Genomic DNA, 23,538 nt, shown 5'->3' with positions numbered 1-23,538 from the left:
ACACGTCCACCTCAAGAAGCAAAAGTGGCTGGTTTAACGGGCCACCTCAAACTTGAGAGAGAGGAATAAGGTGAAACAAAATTGATGCAAAAAAAAAAAATCCCTGATGAAACTAAACTGCTTTCCCCTTTTAAGGACTAAAAATGCTAAACGACTATACACCCACTAAGACAGCTGGCCATCTGTGCAAACTTGAATTGTTTTGTTCCCTTGGGCTTCCATAACGACGTCTAGGTTTTTCCTGCTGGCGTTGACCCCTAAAATTCCCCTGAGGAAATCGTACCTCTGGCTCATTTGAGCTAAGAAAAGCTCAAACCACCAGAATGGGAATGATTAAAAATGGAATACTCAGTAATGGCGAGTGTGTAGCCAAAAATAATATCATGTAAAGGGAGAAATATGCCTACTACAAAGTAAATTTGGTTATAAAAGCAAAGATCATCCAACTGTGTACATGTACAATTATGTCTAGCATACTAATGCTAACCCTACGATGAAATAATGCAATTTTTATTTTCACTGTGCTATAACCATCTCTCATTTGTGAAATGAAATGATATCCCATAGGTTGCAATCACCAAAAAAGTATATAATGTAACTTCCCAACTGGGTTATTTGAATCAAAAAGTAAACATGCATTTAACTGTGAACGTATAGCTATTAATCTGTCAGGAGAAAGGTAATTTGATAATGAGTGAAGTTTGTATCACTTCGGAAGTGAAAAATGCTAACTGAATGAATAACGTTTAACCCAATAATTGTTGAGCACAACATACTGTCAACACAATGTTTATGTAGGATTCAGCATTACTACGAACTTTCTAACAAAACATAAATGCAGTTTTGAATTACAATAGGTAAATTTTGACATTTCAACTATTTCCTTGAGCAGCAAACCGATATTAAACTTTTATTTGAAATATATACAATACAGAATAGTTTCCTAGTAAGTTTTTGAATTTTCTAAATGCAGTTTCTTTTCCTAATTCTGCCTACAATTCTTCCTAGATATCAGGATGCAGGGAAATCTGGCTATACTATAAAGTAGCTTCTTTAGGCTTGTTTTGTGGCAAATCCAATATATTTTCTCAAAATGTATCAAATAAACAGAGCGTGGGAAAAAATGAAGCAGAGGGCGAATGTGGAGGATGAATGTGAATGGTAAACTGCAGTTTCAACTGTCAAAAATCCTGGGACAATGCAGGAGCAAGTGACCATTCTCTGCCCCCAAAAAAGGGGGGGCTCTTAGAGGACCATTTCTCTATGGCTCCATCCCCACCGGCCGCGTGAACGCTTCTGGAGCCCCCCTTGAGGAAAATGGGGTTCGAGGGAGGATAGTGTCACTGAAAAGCTCAACACACGTTTTTCTTGGCGAACAGTTTGGAGAGGGCACAAAGTCCACCCCGGAGCCGCGTCCACTGGGCCCTGCGCCACCCTGCCCGCCCCCGCCGCTGCGTCCACGGCTCGGGTTCCCACGCGGCCGCCCGGCCGGGCCTGGCTCAGGCTCCCCCCTGGCGCGGCCCCGCGGCCCCGGCCCTCCGCCCAGCGCGCGGCCCGGCAGTGCCGCCGCCACCGCCACCGCCACGCGGAGATCCCGGAGGTTCCTCCCCGCCGGCCGCCGGGTCACGCCGCTCGTCCCTCCCCTCGGCCCTCCGCCCTCCGCCCTCCGCCCTCCGCGCGCGCTGGGCTTTCCCGTCCACCGGCCGAATCCCCTCCTCCTCTGGGCGACCCGGCGACAAAACCTTCCCCGCACGCCCTGCCAACTCTGCCCCACGCCCAGGCTCTTCCCAAGCCAGGCGCCAGACAAAAGAACCGAGAGAAAAACTTACCCGAACTGCAACACAAAAGTCTGATCCAAAGCTTCCTGGGTTTAACTTTTAATTTTAAAAACAACAAAAGCAGAAACCAAAAGCCTCCTAGGTTGGAAGTGGGCGTGAGAGGAAATGCTAGAGGGAGGCGCTTCATTCCCCGGGCTGCCTGTGCCCCCCTTTCTGGCCCCTGCCCGGGGCTTTGATGTTATCTAGTGCACCGCCTCCATCGGTTTCTACCTTGGGCTCCGCGCCGCCGAGAAGATAGACAGATCTTCCGCACTTCACATGCAGGTTCTGAAAGAGGCAAGCAGGTAGTCGCGGCAACAGACCCACACTCTTTATCCCCGCAGTGAGAGAGGAACATTTGCACGGGCTTCCTGTTGCTACCTGGACTGAAATGAACAATCCACCCCTCTAGTGATCCTGGAGACTTGCACCGTGTAGTCTTTCCTGCTAGACCCACAGCGGGAGGCCTCCTACATTAGATTCATTTTCCCTCCACCCGTAGCACAAACTTGTAAGATGGTGGTGGAGTATGTTTCCTGAGGCTTTGTTGGGGTTTTAGATCTCAGCTTGGAAGGTAAATATTATTTCCCTTCTGAGACAGTCCTGCAGCCTTGAAGAGACAAGAATAAACCTCTAAAGGCAACAAATTCTATCACACGCTTTACATACACCATAAATTCCCTTATGGGTCAAAATATCCTCACACTTTCCCCCTCACGTTACGAAAAGCTTGTAACTGTTGATTTTCTTTTGCCTGGACACTAGCAGACACTGGATATAGTTTTTCATTAGGTTAGCAGTCAGTCTCGGGACCATCACTAACAAAACACTACAACAAAGAATTTTTTTTTTTAACAGACTAGTAATAAAGAAGGATGGCAGCGTCTAGCAATCAGCCTTACCTGTGCCTCCACTTTACACCAACAGAAGCTTGTGTTCAGGCCTTGCCCTCTGGAAGAGTACAAATTAATGGAGACAGGATAAACACATGGAAAAATACCTAGAGGGAGAAAAAGATATAAGAGGCTTATAAACAGAGCCAATTAAAGTTATACAGTTGTTTACATGATCGCTGAGAGGCTTCTGCTTGAGTAGAGGACAGGGTGAGCAGAGTCCCATCCTGGGGGTGAGTTCTCAGTGGGATATTGAAGGAGAGAAAGTTCACGATTTGGCGGTGGTGGAAGTACAGCATTCTAGAGGAGGGAAATAACTTGAAGGTGAGAGCAAGTGAACTGTGTGTGATGGTTTTTCCACCGAGAGCAGAAAGTCTAAGCAAATAGGAAACAAGTAACACCCACGCCAGGACACTTTTGAGAGTGAAAGGGAAGGTATTAATAATTATACTCAGAGCCAGGCACCGTGGCTCACGCCTGTAATCCCAGCACTTTGGAAGGCCGAGGGGGGCGGATCACAAGGTCAGGAGATCGAGACCATCCTGGCTAACACGGGGAAACCCTGTCCCTACTAAAAATAGAAAAATTAGCTGGGCGTGGTGACGGGCGCCTGTAGTCCCAGCTACTCAGGAGGCTGAGGCAGGAGAATGGCTTGAACCCCGGAGGCGGAGCTTGCAGTGAGCCAAGATCAGGCCACTGCACTCCAGCCTGGGCCACAGAGCGAGACTCCGTCTCAAAAAAAAAAATTATGCTCAGATGAGAGATGTACACCTGGACTGCCCCGGGGCCATTGGGAAGGGTGGGTTCCCTGGTAATGAGCTAGGAAGACAGAATGGGCAGGCAACAGGCAACCAGAGAAGAGCCTACTCAGTCATCATTTGGAAGGAATTAAGACATGATATTACAAACAGTTGGTAGCTATTTGGAGACATCTGGCCTGAGAATGGTCTTTTTAAGGAAAGTTATTGTTACTGATGGATTTAGGATCGATATGGAGGCTGGTTACAAAAACTGCAGTAACATTAGCAGTTGTAATAGTGGTAGTGGCAGTGATTAACAGCTATTGAGCGCTTACCACTTGCCAGGTTTTCCTATATGAACTCATTTAGCCCCTTATAAACCCACACTGTAGATGAAGAAACAGAGGCTTAGAAATGCTACATAGTCTTCTGGAAGCTACAGAGCTGGTAAATGATAGAGCTATGATGGGGATCCAGAAAATATTCAGATGCTCAAAGTTTAAAGATTATATTTTGTGAAAGCCAATTTCAATAACTTTATAATATTCTACATCAATGGAGCGAATAAGAAAAGGGAATTTTTAAAAGTTTTTCAAATTTCAATGTGTCATGAAAATGATGGGAATCCTGGCGTGGTGTGAGGCTTAAGGGAAAGAAGAGAAAATGTGTTTAATTTTAACCATGTCTAGTTTTTAGAAGGATGATTTAATTCACATTTACGCCAGTACTGATACTGTTACCTGTAGGAGACATGCTGTTAGAGAAAACCACATCTCATTGAAAAGCCTCTCTTTCAATGGCAAGTAACGACAGTTTAATGGGTATTATTTGGTGTACTGTCTGTAAAGAGGGGAAAGAAAACTAGATGTGACTGCTACTTGCAGTTCCTGAAAGAATTCCTCATAAGCTATGTCCACAAGTGGCATACTGAGGAACCCTAGAGGAAGAATAGCATTCAATGAAAATGACCCACCCTTATCTGTGATCTAACAAGGTGGTATTTTTGTTACAGTGGGCCCTGAGCTAATACAGTGTCCCACAGTTCTAGAGGCTGGGAGTTCAAGATCAAGGCATCAGCAGGGTTGGCTTTCTCTGAGGCCTCTCTTCTTGGCTTGTAGACTGCCACCTTCTCTCTGTGTCCTCATATGCCCTTTTCCAGGTGTAGTGCTTGTACAGAGAGAGAGAGCACTGGCTCTTTTGTGTCTCTTCTTTTAAGGTCGCTAATCCCATTAGATCAGGACCCCACCCTTATTACCTAATTTAACCTTAATTACCTCCTAAAGACTCTATCTCCAGATACAGTAACATTGGGGGTTAGGGATTCAACATATCAATTGGGATGCTGGGGGGACAATTCAGTTCATAGCAGATACCAAGAGTATATTTACATAGTATTGTAGATAGAGTTAATGCCAGCCTAGGAAAGGGGCTTGTCAGTTGCTTGAGGAGGAGCCAAAAGACTTCATTCTAGACTTTCTTATTTCCATGAAGAATTACTCCTAAGTAACTCTTAAAACATTGTTGTGTAAATGCTCTTTCACATTTCTAGTGAAATGGTTCTCAAACCTCCTGTGGAAAGCCGTCTTGGTGCACACCTTTATTGTGTTATAAATAAAGTGATTTTGTCGATTGCCGAAGGATTTAAGGGTTTTATTTTCCCCATTGTAATCACAGTCTGAACACATGTAAATTAAACATGATATGTCCTATCTCAAGTGTGGATACCCCCTCCCCTATCCCATAGTCTCTGCCTCATCATTCATTAATTTCCTTTATAACATCGCACAGTCTACAATTATCTTATTGGTTTCCATGTTTATTATCTCTCAACCCTCTGCTAGACTATGAGGGCCATGAGTGAAGTGACCATGCTTTGTTCTTCTCTGTCTGTCTCCCCAGCACCTAGAACAGTGTTGAAATAAATGTGTGTTGAATGAACGTTGTAGTCTGAGGCCTGCTCACCTTCCAGTTTAGTTGCTAAGCCTTTCATATCAACTTAATTGCTTTCTTGCTTTTGCATTTTTCTTTAAACGTCCTTTTTAAATTTTCTGGACTCAAAATTATTATATATCACAGTTAAAGGGGATCTGCTCATTTTATAGACTGGGAAGCCAATATAAGGAGTCATGTGAACTAAATGACAGCATAACCAGCTGGCTCCTGGCAGAGCTTGACAGGAGAGCTCTCAGTCCATCCTCCCTCTCCCCTTCTTCCTGCTCCCAAATCCTTCCTCTTTTATGCCTTTCCTAATTCTCACCAGAAACTCCATTGCCTTTTGCTTGCTCTTAATCTTCATTCCTAGATTTTTTTTTAAAGTTTCTTCTCTGCTGTAGTTTTGATGGAGGTTCCATGGCTTAAACATGTAGTATGGATGGAAGGAAAGAAGGAAAGAAGGGAGAGAGGGAAGGAGAGAGGGAAAGAGGGAATATATGTGTATAAGATTAAGAAAACACCAGGCACAATGGCTCACACCTGTAATCCCAGCACTTTGGGAGGCTAAGAGGGGCCGATTGCTTGAGCCAGGAGTTTGAGACCAGCCTGGGCAACATGGGGTAACCCTTTCTCTACAAAAAATACAAAAATTAGCCAGGCATGGTGGCATGCACCTGTAGTTCCAGCTGCTCAGGAGTCTGAGTTGGGAGAAACCCTTGAGTCTGGGAGATCAAGGCTGCAATGAGCAGTGATTGCACTACTGCACTCCAGCCTGGGCTACAGAGCGAAACCCTCCCTCCAAAAAAAAATTAAAAATTAAGAAAAAATATGGCAGAGTAAGGGTTCAAAAAAGTGATTTGTAAGAAAAGCTATGAAGCATGTACTTCTGGCTTATTCAGTCCACATTCCTTACCTTTTCTTTTTGAGTTGCTACAACTTTTTACTTAAAGAGGGTTAAAAATCAGGCATATTTTCAGTGACTAACGGAGAACTACTTAGTAATATTCTTCTGCCCTAGAGGGAATTCACCAGTTCCAGAGTCTCCTACGAATAAAGAGTATATATTATGCACATACAAAGAGGCAACATCGTGACTAAAAGCATGGGCTTAAGAGCCAGCAAGCCTGGGTTGAAGCCCAGATCTGCCAGCTGCATAATTTAGGGCCATTTTTTTGACCTTCCTGTGCCTCCATTTTCTGATCTGTAAAGTAAATGTAATTGGAGTCTTCACAGAATAGCTGTGAATATTAGATGAATTGGTGTTTCGAAAGTGCTGAAGACAGTGCCTGTCACATAGCTACAACGATCTCTCAGTATTGACCAATGCTTTATTACATGTTTCGCACTAGACTAAGTGTGCTTTACACATGTTATGTTTTAAACCTTGAAATAAGTCTCTGGAGACTTATCCAGAGAGGACCTGACAACCAAATCTAACATGATCCTCGATGGGATCCTGGAATAGAGAGAAGACATTAACGGCAAAACTGTTGATATCCAGATAAAGTCTGCAGTGTAGTTAATAGTAATGTCAAAATGTCAATTTCTTATTTTTGATAAATGTATCCTGGTAATGTAAGATGTTAACAATGAAGTAAACAGTAAGGGCATATGTACAGGGCTCTCTACAATTTTTATAAATTTTCTGTAAAGCTAGAATTATTCCAAAATAAAGTTTACTTAAAAAAAAAAAAAAACAATAACCTGCTGCTACAGACACCGTTACCCATGTTTTAGTGATTAAGGAGCTTAGGTTAAGTACCAAGCCAAAAGTACAACTAGACCTGGCCTCACAGGGACCCTGATTGTCTGCAGAGAAGACCACATCCTAAATCCCTAGGCTACCCTGCCACCCAGTAAGTCTCAGATTTCTTTTATATTCTCATTCGTGGCGGGCTGGGATCAGGAAAAGCAGGTGTGATCTAAACACAGTTATGACACAAACAGTGTTTTTCTTTAAGCTCCCTTTCTCTTCTTTGAGATTAATTCCCACCATGATGGCCTGTCTACTATAACCTGATTTCAGGTTTTAAAAAAATTATATATGTACATATGAAAAAATACATGCACACATCTCTGTATATATTCACCTTTCCATAGTTTCAATTACCCACCATTAACCATGGTCCTAAAATATTACAGTATTTTAAGAGAGAGAGAGAGAGACCATATTCATATATAACTTTTATTACAGTATATTGTTACAATTGTTCTAGTGTTAGTTATTGTTAATTTATAACTGTGCCTAATTTTTAAATTAAACTTTATCATAGCTATGTATGTATAGAAAAAAACGGTACATATGGGCCGGGCACAGTGGCTCATGCCTGTAATCCTAGCACTTTGGGAGGCCAAGGCAGGCAGATCCCCTGAGGTCAGGAGTTCAAGACCAGCCTGGCCAACATGGTGAAACCCCATCTCTACTAAAGATACAAAAAATTTAGCCCGGTGCACTGGTTTGCGCCTGTAATCCCAGCTACTCAGGAGGCTGAGGCAGGAGAATCGCTTGAACCCGGGAGGCGGAGGTTGCGTTGAACCGAGATAGCGCCACTGCACTCCAGCCTGGGCGACAGAGTGAGACTTCGTCTCAAAAAAAAGAAAAGAAAAGAAAAGAAAGAAAAGAAAAAGAAATTTAAAAAACAGTTTATATATATATAGGTTTCAGTACTATCTGAGGTTTCAGGCATCCACTGGGTGTCTTGAAACATATTTTATAAATGAAGCTTGAAACTATTTTATATGTATATATATACTGAAACTACTTTGTGTATATATATATACACATACACACACATATATGCACACACCTATATTATATATTTATATATGTACATGTATTTTAATAAGGGCTGTATTTATATGTCTATATTTATGGGATTTCAGCATTAGCAGTTGGGTATACTGGGCACAAGGACCAGACTACAGGACAGTATTCCACACAATCCTAAAGCATTTCAAATTTCCCATCTAAATCATTGATTAGAAGTAATCTTTCCTTCTTGTTAATAAACTGCCAACACCACAACTTCACCACCACTAGCTTTACAGGTACCTCTTTTTTTGCAAACACATCTCAGTTCCCAATATCTACCTCCTACATTAACGTCTGCTTCCCCAAACCTTACCAGATCTCAAACTCACCAGCTTCTGACTCTGTAAATATGTTGCCAACATAAGAAGCTTTCTCCAGATGCCTGTTCATGGGATCAAATTTTGCAGATGAATTGTTTCTGGTAAACAACACTTAAACCACTCATTTTCCCTTCCCTAAACTTCCTGCTATACCATTCCGTACTATTTTGTTTTTAAAAGCACACGATTAAATGTACAGTTTTGAATGTATTGGCATCTCCTTTTCATGGCAGTTCCTATTGTGCCAAAATGTCTGTGGACATCAATACAAAGGAACCCACTAGTCTAGAGTCAAAGTCCAACTTGGGAAAAGTTGGAGAAAGGGCAATAGATAAAATAGACTTTCCTGAAGCTAAGGAAAATGAAAGGGACTTGAATTCACAAGTGAGAGAGATGAGCCAGACAATGGAAGATAAGAGTAAGCCACTAATAACAGGATGATAATAGCCTATGGTGAGCTTTGACATGTTCGAAGCACTTTTTAAATTTCAGCTGTTTTAATTTCTGCAAAAGGAGGTGGAGCTCGATTTATGGTAGATGATTGAAAATGGAACTAGCGTTATAATAAGGCATCTAAATAAGGGTATCTGTGTGTATCCGTGTGTGTGTGTGTGTGTGTGTGTGTGTGTGTGTGTAGTGGATATCAGCTAGCCAGATGGCTGTCTAACCTAAAGACAGTGTAGATGTTACTTGTAAGATTTTTTTTTGCTACTAATGGGTTACGCACATGAGGTTTGGTAATTATAAAAAATATTGATGCAAGCAGGAAACCTTGGCACGGCGGCAGTGTGTAGTTCTCAGAGCAAGAGTAACAGGACACACACATTTGTCTTCGGCTCGCTACTCATACAACTGTCGTTTCCAACTGTTGTGGAACCTTCTGGTTGCAAAATTCCATCCCTCACATAGTAACAAGAGAGTCAAAACAGTCCCTCCCTCCGGAGCTTTGATCACACAACAGTTTTGTAACCATGTTCTCTCAGAAAGTTCCATAGTCCACCCGTCTGGAACAAAATTAAGTGATTTCCAGAAAGGTAAATCAGACATTCTCTCACAGGAGTTTTCTGCTATTTTTATTATTCTAAAAGCATAGTTTTCTATTGCCTCAGGTTTGATTTGGGGGAGCAGGATGGCTATCCTATGAATGTTCTTCAAAAATATTTTTCTACTGTCTTAATAACCATTCCTTTTTGTATCTAGTCTGAGCAACTGATTATCTTGTATCCATTTTCATACAATTAAAACAAATTCACACAATTTAAAATGGAAAACTCTGTTACTTCTTATTAAGAAAGCTCCTAATTTCTTAGTAAGGGGGAAAAAAAGACTTGTCCCAAACCAACTATTATTCAAAAAAGTTTCCAAACATAAATTGTTTTATGACAGTGACCCATGATTCATATTCCCCAAAGGCCAAACTGCCATTCTGCAATAAATTACAACAAAACATTTTGTGTCTGTGTTCACAAATGCAAAGAAAGCCAGAATAATATTGGGCAGTACTTAAATGAGAAATTCTGGGATGCTGAGGAAATAATAGCAGGTGTCAAATAATATGGATTTCTTGCTACTAAAATCTCCTTGCAGCATGCTTGATTTTTCCTGGAAACCTAAATCAATGGTAATTTTGAGAAATCATCATGCAATATTGACCATTTGTATAGCAGATAAGTCAAAGGAATGGTTCTTCTAAGTTACACTGAAGGTCCTGAAAACAAAGAAATATTAATGTTTCTTACCACTGCCAAATTCCATCTCAAATACATTGCTAATTAGCAACCTAAGTTTAATATGCTAAAGTACCAAATGACATTTGACAGTGTCCCCATCTGTAAAATGGGGTGATAATAACCTACTCCTTAGGGATACTTTGCAAAAGAGCAATGAGTTCTTTTTAAGTACTCTGGAAGAATCTGCTTCTGTGAGTATCTAAATAGCTCTTTTCCTTTATATCTTTCTACTATGTGTAATGTCTCCTTTATCTTATTCTTCTATGTCTCTTCATTATATCCTCCTTTTGTTTTTTACTGATTAGTAATTGGATTTCTTTTTAAGTAAGCATTTATTTAAATACTTGTAACTACTCACCATTCTACTGCTCTGTTTTCTTTTTTCTTCTTTCTTTCTTAATTTGAAGAGAATGACTTATGTTAAACCAGGACAATATTTTTCTAGATGCTATGAAGACGGTGACTTGGATATCTACCCTCCCAAATTCACTTACAATTACTTCTATTAATATTAATAGTTACAATGGCTTTGATTTCACTGGATGAAAACTACTACACACTCTCTTTTTCCTCTAGTTTATATTGCCCTGACTACCTGGCTTCTTGAATATAGATGATTTAACTGATTAAAATCAGAATTATCTCTTTACAACCATCCATAACCTACAATTCTGACATCATTCCCGAAAACATTTTTATAATCTCTCTGTTTTTGCCTTAACCAAGGCCTTCCTATTTTCTCAACTCTAACTCATTGTTTTATTTCATTTAGAAAATGTGGGATTTTATTATTACGACCATAAAATGTAGAGGTCCAATGTGACATATTTTCAAACTTTTCCTCACTCTTCTTTGAAAAAATTACTGAAGGTGAAAAGCAAGTACATCTCGTATTACATTTCATAAAAACTGCTCAACAGATTCTTCCAGTGTTGCCAATATTAACATCTAAGAGCGTCTGGGGAGAGAATGCAGTTGTCTACCATGACATCAACTTGGAAAAGATAGGGCTAGAGTCCAAACATTCCTAGCTTCTCTGAATCAGGCACACCACCCTAATTATCTCCTGAAAGGAATGCTGTCATCATGTAACTCCCTCACTGAAGAAACCGAGTCGCTTCCCTCTAACTACAGGATACACATTCCCTAGCTGGTCTTTAAACCTCAGTATGATGGAAGCAATCACCTCAAAACATTACTTCCCTAAACAAAGCCTTCACTCCAGCTAAATGGGTCCACTCACTGTTCTTGCAGTAAGTTTGGTGCTTCCTTTCTACATACTTCTGTTTCAGTCAACATCGTTGCACAGAATGCTTGCTTTCCTCCTCTTTGCTCATCCAAATGCTCTAAGCCATTCTCTCTAAGATCTAGGTGAATTGTATCATCTCTAGGAGCACTTCATGAAGTGATCCACGAGGCTCATATAAAATTGGCAGACTGGGCGTGGTGGCTTGGGCATGTAATCCCGGCACTTTGGGAAGCCGAGGTGAGTGGATTGCTTGAGCCCAGGAGTTGGAGACCAGCCTGGGCAACATGGTGAAACCTCATCTCTACAAAAAATACAAAAATTAGCCAGAGGTATCTGTAGTCCCAGCTACCTGGGAGGCTGAGGTGAAAAAATCACCTGAGTCCAGGGAGGTCAAGGCTGCAGTGAGCTGTGATCATGCCACTGCACTCCAGCCTGGGTGACAGAGTGAGACCCTGTCTCAAAAAAATAAAAATAAAAAATAAAATAAAATCGACATACTCCCAATTAGTTAATCAATTATGCCTGTCCCTTTAAGTGCTATCATTTCACTTTTTCTAGGTTTCTATTTTCTGATCTAAATTGTTTAGAACACACAATTCTATCTTATATATACAGCCTTTCCTTCCCTTAAGTCTCCCTTATTCATTAATTAATAATCAACTCTACATGTTATCCATGAACAGTCCTTCCAGGGAAATGAGATCCATAGTCTATTGATTATTGTATCTAGGATTTTTAAAATGTGTTTTTGTTTTGTTCCTATTGAGAAATATAGACAAGTGGTACCTTCTATTGCTAACATTGACACCTCATTGGGTTTTACTTCCTACCTGCAAAGTGTCTCGTTAGACTAGCTCACTAAAGTCCACTCTAGGTTAAAGAATTGTGGTTTGGTCGGTTCTACTTCAAAGATTGGTGAATATTTTCATCAAATACTTTGAGAATATAAAAGGTAATCACGAACTTCACCTTTTTAGATTTTAGTTGCCTTTTCAGTTGTCTCTTGACCTCCAAACTTCTTAAAAGCTTAATCTATAATGGCCACCATTCTTTCTGCATCAACATAATGCCCTTTCCTCTGACAAAGTAGTAATGTCTTTCAAGCTTCCACTACATCGGAAATGTCACAGGTCAACCACATCGAATGTTTGTCTAACTCTTCATTTTCCAAAATGCTTTCACATAACTTTGTGTATTATGGTGGATTTTTAGCTCCACTCCTGGCTATGTGTTATGTCTCTCTTGCACTTCTCTCTTCTTTTATCCTTGCGTCAATTTATCCTGCCTTAACATATTGACATATCCTTGAGAGCTACCCGATACCCTTTAGACAACAGGTGAAGTATTTGCAAAAACTATTCCTGATTTTACTGAGGAAATTGATGTTCATAGAAGACGTCCTAGAACTTGTCCAGATGTCCACACCCATTACATGACAAAGATAGGATTTAACTCAATTTTTTCTGACTTCAAATTTACTACATTTCCATAAAATCACGGCTTGCTTCTGCAGTAAGTGGTCTGTTTCTTCCTTTCTAATTTAGTGGTTAATGGATAAAACTCAGGCCTTTATTTTTCATTTCTTCCTAACTGACCTGACACCTCGCATGCTTCCAACCTGTCCTGAACGCAGCTGTCAAAATTAGAGCCATCACAATCTTCTTCTCAAATATTTTCCTATTTACTTACAGTCTAAATTCTAAATTTAACATGGAATTCAAAGCCCTCTGTTATCAGCCTCTAACTATCTTTACAATCTTACCCATCCATTCATGGGGCAAATGTTTACTGAGTATCGTTATATGTCAGGCAATGTTCTAGTATTGGGAATTGTGAACAAGGCACACAAGATGCCTGCTCTCTTGGAGTTAACATTTTTATTCTTTGTTCTTCATTCTAATTAAAGAATTGCAACCATCCAATCATGCTGAGACACTTCCTATCTTCATAGTTTTTCTCATGTTGGTCCCAGCTATCTGGTCTACCTCCTCCTTCAAGCCTCAATTCAAATTTCCATATTCAACAAGCAGACTTCTAGATCTTGTTTCTTTTATACTGTCATATGCATGTACTGTCCTTTCTGTCTGCCCTAGTTCTTTTTTATTTATTCATATAAACACATAAAACATATTTTAAATATATGTCATGTTCACTTGCAAGCAACATAAGGAAGAAAACCATGGTGTACTCCTTTCATATTTACCTTTCTCATGGAACTTTGCATGTGGTAATCGTTCAATAAATGTTTATTCACACAACCCTATGAATGAATTAACAAATAGAAAGGTATAATCATTATCAGATAAGTTATCTACCTTGGCCATATCACCTCAAATGACTCACCCAAAGATTTTAGGAGTGTATCTTTTCATGTCAATGCTTTCTTTTGTTTTTCATTTACATCAATGTATAATATTTCATCAGAGTTTAAAGAGTCAGATTGTTTTATGGCATGCTAAGAAAAAAAAGCTGTTTCTTGCCATCTCTGCTGTTACTATTTCCCACTCCCTAGACGAAAATATTTTCAACTCTTTTATCAATTGTTTAATATTTACATTTGCATCTCTAAATAAAATGTAACTTTTGACTTTTCAACTTTAGACTATCTATTGCCTTCTCACTCTGAAATGTGGAGCTTTAGCTCTCTTTTTGTGCTGCTCCCTCTGTCCCCGAGCACACACAGTTACATTGCTGTCCCGTCTGTGCCCCACGTAGATTATAGTTTTGGTTGGGTCAACAGTCGGTGTTTAGAGGTACATTATCACTGAGACTAAGAACACTATTCACAGCTAAGCCGTACGATACGCTGTGAGTATTTTTCCCTTTTTGTGCTTCCATAAAGAACATCATTGCTTAGTGTGTGTATTTGCTTGGCTTTCTGTGTACAGTCATACGCTGCACAATGACATTTCAGGCAACAACAGATAACATATACGACAGTGGTCCCATCAGATTATAATGAAGCCGAACAATTCCTACCACCTAATGATGCCTTGATGATCATGCGTGTGCACGCCAAGGCCAATGTCTGTGTTTACGTCTTAGTTTTTACCAAAAAAGTTTAAAGAGTAAAAAATAAAAATAGGAAAAAGTTTATGGAATAGAATATAAAGAAAGAAAATATTTTGTACGGCTGTACAATGTATTTGTATTTGAAGCTAAGTGTTACTCCAAAAGAGTCAAAAAGTTAAAGAAAAATTAAAAGGTTTATAAAGTTAAAAAGTTACAGTAAGCTAAGGTTAATTTATTACTGAGGAAAGAAAATTTTTGAAAATAAATTTAGTGTAGCCTAAGTGTCCAGTGTTTATAAACTGAAGTAGGGTACAGTGATGTCCTAGGCCTTCACGGTCTATCACCATCATTCACTGACTCACCCAGAGCAACTTCCAGTCCTGTGAGCTCCGTTCATGGGAAGTGCTCTATCTAGATGTATCATTTTTAAAACCTTTTATATCGGCCAGGTGCGGTGGCTCACGCCTATAATCCTAGCACTTTGGAAGGCAGAGGTAAGCGGATCACGAGGTCAGGAGATGGAGACCATCCTGGCTAACATGGTGAAACCCTGTCTCTACTAAAACTACAAAAAATTAGCCTGGCGTGGTGGCTCACGCCTGTATTCCCAGCTACTCAGGAGGCTGAGGCAAAAGAATCGCTTGAACCCGGGAGGCAGAGGTTGCAGTGAGCCGACATCGCATCACTGCACCCCGGCCTGGGCGACAGAGCAAGACTCCGTCTTAAAAAAAAGAAACCAAAAAATAAAAAACAAAAAAACCCAAAAAAACCCTTTTATACCATATTCTTACTGCACCTTTTGTATGATTAGATATGTTTAGATACACAAATACTTACCCTTGTGTTCCAGTTGCCTACAGTATTCAGTACAGTGACATGCTGTCCAGGAGCCATAGGCTGTCACATACAGCCTAGGTGTGTAGTAGGCTCTACCAAGTATACTCTACGATATTAGCAGAACAAAATGGCCTAAAGACACATTTCTCAAAAGGTATCCTTGTCATTAAAAAAACAAACCTGCACGTTGTGCACATGTACCCTAAAACTTAAAGTATAATAATAATAAAATTAAAAACAAGCAAACAAAAAAAAACACATGACTGTACTTAGTAATTCAACCTAAGATGGATAAATGTCATCTCAACACATTCAAACTAACCTAATATAGTATTAATTGGGTCCTATCCAATGGCTCTCACCTAGAGCTTTCTGACCTGTATTCTGAGTCACACCCTAGGCCTGACTCAGCAGTTTTTATGGGATCCCTTTCACCATCATCCTTGGGGTTGACTTCTCTCATTTCTCAAGTGGGTCACGATTTCCCAGATCCCATGCCTTCCTTCTTTCTGAGTTTATTCCCGCATTTTGGGTGGTCCCATACTCCAGGGCTTCCTAAGAAAGGATCCACAGCAAACAAAAAATTTTGAGGTCTTGGAAATCCGAGAATGTCTTTATTCTACCTTCCTGCCTAATTTATAGATTGGCTGGACAGAGAATTCTGGAATAAAATGAATTTTTCCACATAATTTCGAAGGCATTAAATTCATTGTCTTCTAGCTTCCAGCATTTCTACTATGAAATGTCAAGCCACTCTGAATCTTGATTCTTCTTATAAAATCTCTTCTTTCTAGAGGCTCATAATATGTTCTTTTCATCCCAGAGTTTCAAAAATTTCCCAATGATGTGTCTTAATGCTGGAGTGCAGTTGCGCGATCTTGGCTCACTGCAAGCTCCGACTTCCGGGTTCATGGCATTCTCCTGCCTCAGCCTCCCGAGTAGCTGGGACTACAGGTGCCCGCCGCCAAGCCCAGCTTTTTTTTTTTTTTTTTCTGTATTTTTTGGAAGAGACGGGATTTCTCCGTGTTGGCCAGGATGGTCTCCATCTCCTAACTTCGTGATCCGCCCACCTTGGCCTCCCAGGCGTGAGCCACTGCGCCCGGCCTTGATGTTGGTTTTTAAATTATTTCTAGTGCTGGATCTGTGTGGTTTATTTTGATCTGAAAACTCATGTTCTTTCATTTGGGGGAAATATTTTTGCATTGTTTCACTGATGATTTCCTATTCTCTATTTCTTGAGTTCTCTCTTTGTGGAACTCCTATCATACAGACGTTGCACCTGCTGGACATGTCCTGTATTTTTTTCTTATCTTTTATCCCTTATTTTTTATTTTTGCTCTGCTTTTAGAAGATTTCCTCTAATTTATCTTCCAACTCTTCTATTGATTTTTTTACTTTCACAATTCTATTTTTAATTATTTTAAAGTTCTTATTCCTCAAAATATTCTTTTTCTAAAATAGCACCCTTTTCTTGTTTTTTACATGCATTATATTATCTGAATGTATTAAGGATCATTTTCAAATGTTATCCTCCCCTCCTGCTTCTGTTTTCTCCCATTGCTTTTTTCCCTGATTGTTTGTTTCTGTGTCTCTCGTATTAGAATCCTATCCTAGTAATCCTTGTGTGGCTACTCCTACTAGGCATGGGTGCACTAAAAGCCGATCGGAGGCCGGCTGCGGTGGCTTCATGCCTGTAATCCCAGCATTATGGGAGGCCAAGGTGGGTGGATCACCTGGGGTCAGGAGTTTGAGACCAGCCTGACCAATGGTGAAACCCCATCTCTACTAAAACTACAAAAATTAGCCAGGTGTGGGGGCACACACCTGTAGTCCCAGCTACTTCGGAGACTGAGACAGGAGAATTGCTTGAATCCGAGAGACGGAGGTTGCAGTGAGCTGAGATCGCACCACTGCACTTCAGCCTGGGCAAGAGAGCAGACTGGGTCTCAAAAAAAAAAAAAATAGCCGATTGGAGGAGGCGTGGAGGAGGGTGTGACTAGTTATTGACCAGGGACTTCACTGTATAATGGCCTGCCTTTGCTCTTCCTAGTGGAGCCCTCATTGGCAATATTTTCAGATCTTTTTTATTGGGCTGGTCAAATTCCCCAAAGAAGATCTCTAGTTGTCTGCCTAGGGCATATGTGTCTGTGTATGCGTGTGTATGCACTCACAAGAGTGTGTGTACTTAGCAAACAGTGTTCCAGCCTAGAAAAGGTTAAGAAATATGCAGGGTTTTTGCATTTAGTGTGTAAGCTCAACTCCCCTTTTTTTAGTTCGAACCCTCTGTGTGTCTGTCTCCAGGAAATAAATCTCTTAGATCTTCTGCTAAGGTGGGTAGTTGACTTGTTGCATAAAGTGGGGAGGAGATGAGAAGGTCCAGCTGCTTCTTCAGCAACTCTCCTTGTGACAGAACTTCCAGAGATATCTGAGGATGCCCATTCTTGGATCTGTACTTGAAATTAAAAACAAAACAAAACAAAAAAATCAGTCTGCTTCTCAGCTCTCTCTGCAGTTGGCGGAGAATCCAACTTTCTCAGATCTTCTCCCAGCTTCCAAATTTCTGTTGCTGTTGTCTCCATTCTTGTTTATTTTATCTTCGTATGCTATGTCTTTAAAAAAAAATTATTGTCATTTGAACTGTAGCATTGAGCTAAATGCTAATGGTTAATCTGCCATCTTTAATTAAATACCCTAGAGTATCTATTTGCAGTGGAAAAAATACCTGGGTTATTGTTTAATAATAAGTTATTTTTGAATGTGAGCTTTCATAAAAACAGAACTTTAAGAAAAATGTAATTGTTCTTGTAATTCCTATTTTGTCTGGGAGAAAAAATGATTGCTAGACAGTTACCATAAATGAGCAAAAATTTAAGAAAAACAAATAATGTTTAAAATTTTTTAAAAGCAAAAGAAAAACATTTTTCTTAATCTTAATTGTTTTTATTGTTAAAAAACATAGCTTCATTCTTGTTTTATTTAATCTGTATCCTGTTAAAATGGCCATTCTGAATCTATGGCCTTTCAGAGGGCTGGCATTGCTATTCTAAAATATACCTGTGCCTCTAAGGTTCCTGTAGGTTAGTTTTTGCTGCTCAGAAAACTGCTATTACTAGCACTGAATTTCAATGACTTCCTGCAGGCTAACACCTGGAGGCAATTACCTGTACTTGTCTGCTAGCGGACGCAAATATGCTTTAGGATAGGAAAACTATGTCTGATTTTTAAAAAATGAATCCACCGCCTTTGTGTAATGTTTACTTGTGTCGGAATAAAATGCTAGCTTATCCAGTCCAGGAATTTATCCATTAACCAATTACATGTTGGTCAATCCACTTTTTCAGCACAGAATTTCCAAACATTAGTGATTTTCTATTATCCTTACCCACCTTTTGATGTCAAAGCGCTTTTGCTGTCTTACAGGATATGGGTCAATGACAGTGTGGGAAGAAACAAGAAAAATCAATAACCTACATTTTAATGTGTAATGACAACATGTTGAACAACAGACTTCCCAGGCATGGTTCAGGAGAGAATGCGAGAACATGTAAAATACATCATATTTTATATTATGTTGATGCGTAAGTAATTGTTGTTTTTTCCATTAATGTACATGTGGACTTGGTAATATTTTAATTTAATTTAGATTTATTTAATTAACTAATTTATTTATCTATTAGTTTCTTTTTTAAAGATGGAGTCTTGATCTGTCACCCATGCTGGAGTGTAGTGTTGTAATCACAGCTCACTGCAGCCTTGAGCTCTCGGGCTCAAGCGATCCTCCTGCTTCAGACTCCTGAGTAGCGGGACTACAAGCACGTGCCACTATATCTGGCTACTTTTTATTTTTAATTTTTTTGTAGAGGCAGGACCTGGCTATGTGGCCCAGGCTGGTTTCACATCCTGGTCTCAAGTGATCCTCCTGCATAGGCCTCCCAAAGTGTCGGGATTATAGGAGTGAACGACTGCACCTTGCCAATATTTTATACACCTAGATATAATCTCTGGAGAAAATCTTGGGGATGACTGCTACTTTAGCTAAGCCATGAATGCTCCGCATTTAAATTTAAATGTAGAATTAGGGCCAAGCGCAGTGATGCATGTCTGTAATCTCAGCTACTTGGGAGGCTGAGGTGTGAGGATCCCTTGGGTTTAGGAGTTCGAGATCACCTGGGCAGCACAGTGAGACCACTGTCTCATATTAAAAATGAAAAGAAAAAAGAGATAAATGTAGATTTAAATTGCACTCTTAGAAATATCAGACCATAAAATACTTTTATTTGTACTAAATAATAATGATTTATGGTTTTATAGACTACTGCAGTTAGAGCAGACTATTCAATCATTATGCATGCAAGAAGACCTGTTCTTCTTCAGTGCAAGTTCAAAGTTTCACGTCTTTCTGATTGTATTCTTATTCAGACAAAACTATAGATGATTACCGCACTTGAAAACTTCCTTATTTTCAGTATAACCAAACCATTAGATAAATTTTGATGGAAGTTTCATTTCCTTCCTTCATTCTTCTTTCTGTAATATCTCTCATTTTTACATTTAGTGAATCATTTTATTTTAAAAATATTCTTATTTTTTCTGCTATTTATAAGTACAGCTTCCTAGAGTCTTTAACTCTTGTTTTATAGATATATCTAACAGTTTGGTTCCTCCTAGTATATCTTTCAAATTTCTACTGTACACATTACTAATGTATAAAATTTCTGTTTTATTATACAAGGCCTTCTAAGAGCTCCTGTCAAAAATATTGCTGTAAATAAATCCTGTTTTTTATAGTTTTAGTGTTATAATTAGCTATTGCATTCCCAAAGACTTGATGTTAAATAAAGCAAGGGATATGACCAACAATATGCTGTAAAAATGAAACTATGACTACAGCTTTCTTTAATGACTTAAAATACTATCATATTTCCTTCCAACCTCTACAGAATTTTAGAACCAGAAGGAAATTTAGAGATGATGAGAACTTAACACTGGATTTCATAGGTGAGAAATGGAGACCTTGACTGGGGAACTTTCTTGGGTCACAAAACTTGTTATCCACTTTCAGCTTGGTCTTCTTTCAATCTTCATTTGCCTCCTAAATAAAAGATCTGCTGGCTCAGACTCAATGTTTGGCCCAGTGTCTCATGTTGAAATAGCCTCCATCTTCAGTTGGGCATGGTTGCTCACGCCTGTAATCCCAGCACTTTGGGAGGCCGAGGCAGGCAGATCACCTGAGGTCAGGAGTTCAAAACCAGCCTGACCAATGTGGTGAAACCCTGTCTCTACTAAAAATACAAACATTAGCTGGGCGTGGTGGCGCATGCCTGTAATCCCAGCTACTTGGGAGGCTGAGGCAGGAGAATCGCTTGAAGCCAAGAGGCGGAGGTTGCAGTGAGCCAAGATGGCGTCATTGCACTCCAGTCTGGGCAACAAGAGCGAAACTTCATCCCCCGCCCCGCCAAAAAAATATAAATAAATAAATAAATGAAATAGCCTCCATTTCCTTCCACCCCTCAGTGAAGTCTCTTCTTATTCAAACTCTGCGTTTGCTTGAAGATCAGATGATACCCCTTGGCTGAAGCATTGCCTGATCTCACTCTCCTCAGAATTCCTGTGAAATTTTATTCACGCTTTCAGTGTTTAAGTGGTTAAACACAAATTTTAATCTTTTGCCATTTATAAGGCACCTAAAACATCATGATGTATTATGTGTAAAAATGTAAAAATGAGTAAAATATGCCAGGTGAAACTTAATTTAAGGAATGCTAGTTGGCAAGAAAAAAGGAAGTACTGATAAATGCTACAATGTGGACATATTTCAAAAATATTGTGCTCAGTGAAAGAAGCCAAGCATACATGTTGTATGAGCTCATTTATATGAAATGTCCAAAGGAAAAAGGCAGATAATAAGAGACAGAAACTGCATTACTCATTGTCTATGGCTGGTGATGGAATGGAGAGTGATGGTGTGAAGTTTCTTCTTAGGGTGATGGAAATGTTTTAAAATTGGATTCTGTTGATGGTTGCACAACTCCATAAATATAGTAAAATTTATTTATTAAATTGTACACTTAACACAGTTGAATTTTATGATATGTAAATTATATCACAACAAGACAGTTTTTAAAAACATCAGTTTAAGATGATAAACATAAAATGGGACCCAAATAGATTATTCTATACTCGTATAATAAAACTTTGAAAGTCATAAACTGTTATATGCTAAGTAGCATTGCTTGAAATATATACATTTAAAAATTAGAAAAATTCACCTTCAAAGAAAATTATGGAATTCATATCTACAGCATGATTCCTTTTTTTAAAAAAAAAAAAACAAAACCTCAATATTGATTTGTATGCATCTGTTAAAAGACAACATTAAGTTAATACTTCAGGAGGAAAGAACTGGAGGGGGCTGCCTGGGCAAAGGTGTTAAAATTTTCTGTCATCTCTTATTTAACTTTCACAATGAGCTTATTACTGTAGTAATTACAATAAAATCCTCATCAACTCAGTCTTTGAATTGAGCCAAGCAAAACATCAAGCAGTCAGTAACAGAAACATTAATGTGAAGGATCGAATAGTAAAATTAGTACTGATGGTTAATGGACATGAAGAAAAACTTTGTTCCTTAGAAAGACCTACTTTTCTGGCACCTGCAGAATCACTGATTATTTACATCAATTATGCACATCGGGCCACCAGCTCTGATCTGTCAGAGAGAAGCCCTGAGCCTGTGAGCGGATGCGCTTTCCCTCCCGCTGGATACCAGACAGGGCATGGCCTCAAAAAGATGTCCATTCTGCGGGTGCAAAATAGAAATAAAATAAAACGACGGTTTTTATAATTAGTTTCCAACGTTTTTGAGCAGGCGTTTTGGGAGAGCTCCTATGTTTCCAGAACATTCATTTGAGAACATGCATTGTGGAGTGTGCCCCCTCCAAGGCCAGGTCACTCAGCGGCGGTTACAGCTGGGCAGGCGCCTTTAGGAGGTGGGTGAGATGGCTGACTAGTACCATCAGTTCTATCACACGAGTTACCAATATTTTACCACCCCTCCATCCCCCACCGGCTTTGAAGCAAAACGGAACAACCGGGCACGCACAGGGAGGATGTCTGTACCGCTGTTGTTCTAGGTTTGTCAGCCGGGGCGGCAATCAAGGAATCCAGGGGCTAACTTGTCCTGCTCCAAGAAGCAAAAGAGCCCACACCATTGCTGACTGTGGTACTGTGAATTTTGTTATCTTCACTGCCTTCCAGAATGGATCTTTTCTTTGAGAGTGGCCTCAATAAATCATAGTGAAGCTAATTTGATGTTGGTTATGAGTTGTTGTTGTTAAGAATTATGCCACTCTTAAGGCTAGTGAAGAAGAACTAGAGATTAAATTTGGAAACCAGGACCCATCCAGAGAACCCATGACAGCCTGTTTCAGAGGAAAATTTTTCAGAGAAAAGTTGTAATACACTTCCCAAAGCAGAAGTGGTATAGATAGTTTTTTAAGACCACAATGCTACAAATGCAATCAAAGATTTTAAATTGGAAAAAAACTCCAAAACTGTTCTTTCTTCCCCAAATCCAACTATTTGAAAATATCAAGACATCCTCCTAAATAAGACTTAAGTCAAAAAAGGAATCAAATATGCTGTTACGGATTTAAACATTATTAATATATTCAGACATTGGCATAAGGAAAACATTTCTTATCAATATAACAAAAGCTATATTCTGAGAAAGAAAATCATTTTAAGATGTTGGTCAAAGGATACAAAGTTTCAGTTAGGCAGGATGAATAAACTTGGGAGGTCTAAGTTTACAAATGCCATGGCAGCATCAGGAAGTTCTCCTATATTGTCTGAAAAGGGAAGGCATGAAAAATCTGCTGCTTGTTTAGCATATCATCAAGCAATAACCACAAAAATGGGGAACCAGCAGCCCTCAGGACTGCCCTGCCTATGGAGTAGTCATTATTTTATTCCTTTACTTACTTAATAAACTTGCTTTCACTTAAAAAAACAAAAGTTTGCGAGGTCTAGTATTGTATAGCATGGTGACTACAGTTAATAAAAGTGTATTGTATATTTAAATATTGCTAAGAGAGTAGATCTTTATTCTCACCACAAAAAATAACTATTGGATATATTCAATAGTTTGATTTAAACATTTCACAATGTACTTATATATCAAAACATTACTTACAT

At 39.4% G+C, this 23,538-nt stretch overlaps 1 protein-coding gene and 1 long non-coding RNA gene across 6 annotated transcripts in view; one reads left to right on the top strand and one right to left on the bottom strand.

Annotated features, from left to right (window-relative positions):
* Positions 1-9,366, bottom strand: part of HIVEP1 (HIVEP zinc finger 1) — a 225,368-nt gene extending 216,002 nt beyond the window's left edge. For 3 of the 5 annotated variants that reach the window (XM_054557203.2, XM_054557202.2, XM_054557201.2), the window contains exons 1-3: positions 8,524-8,540; positions 2,720-2,817; positions 1,830-2,105 (exon numbers count right to left, since the gene is read on the bottom strand). The gene's annotated coding sequence lies outside the window, so the exon portion shown is untranslated. Of the gene's footprint in view, positions 1-1,829; positions 2,208-2,719; positions 2,818-8,523; positions 8,577-9,241 lie in introns of those variants that run through there. The other 2 variants (XM_054557197.2, XM_024248907.3) reach the window with 2 other exon arrangements.
* Positions 9,367-9,435: 69 nt separating this feature from the next.
* LOC103890814 (uncharacterized) lies at positions 9,436-20,460 on the top strand. Its single transcript, XR_008525843.1, has 3 exons — positions 9,436-9,548; positions 18,763-18,920; positions 20,283-20,460. It is a non-coding gene; the product is annotated as an uncharacterized LOC103890814 (long non-coding RNA).
* Positions 20,461-23,538: the final 3,078 nt, after the last annotated feature.

The sequence above is a fragment of the Pongo abelii genome, chromosome 5 (genome assembly GCF_028885655.2).
Source record: "Pongo abelii isolate AG06213 chromosome 5, NHGRI_mPonAbe1-v2.0_pri, whole genome shotgun sequence".
Classification (NCBI taxonomy): domain Eukaryota; kingdom Metazoa; phylum Chordata; class Mammalia; order Primates; family Hominidae; genus Pongo; species Pongo abelii.
This window is presented reverse-complemented; position numbering and strand designations above follow the sequence as displayed.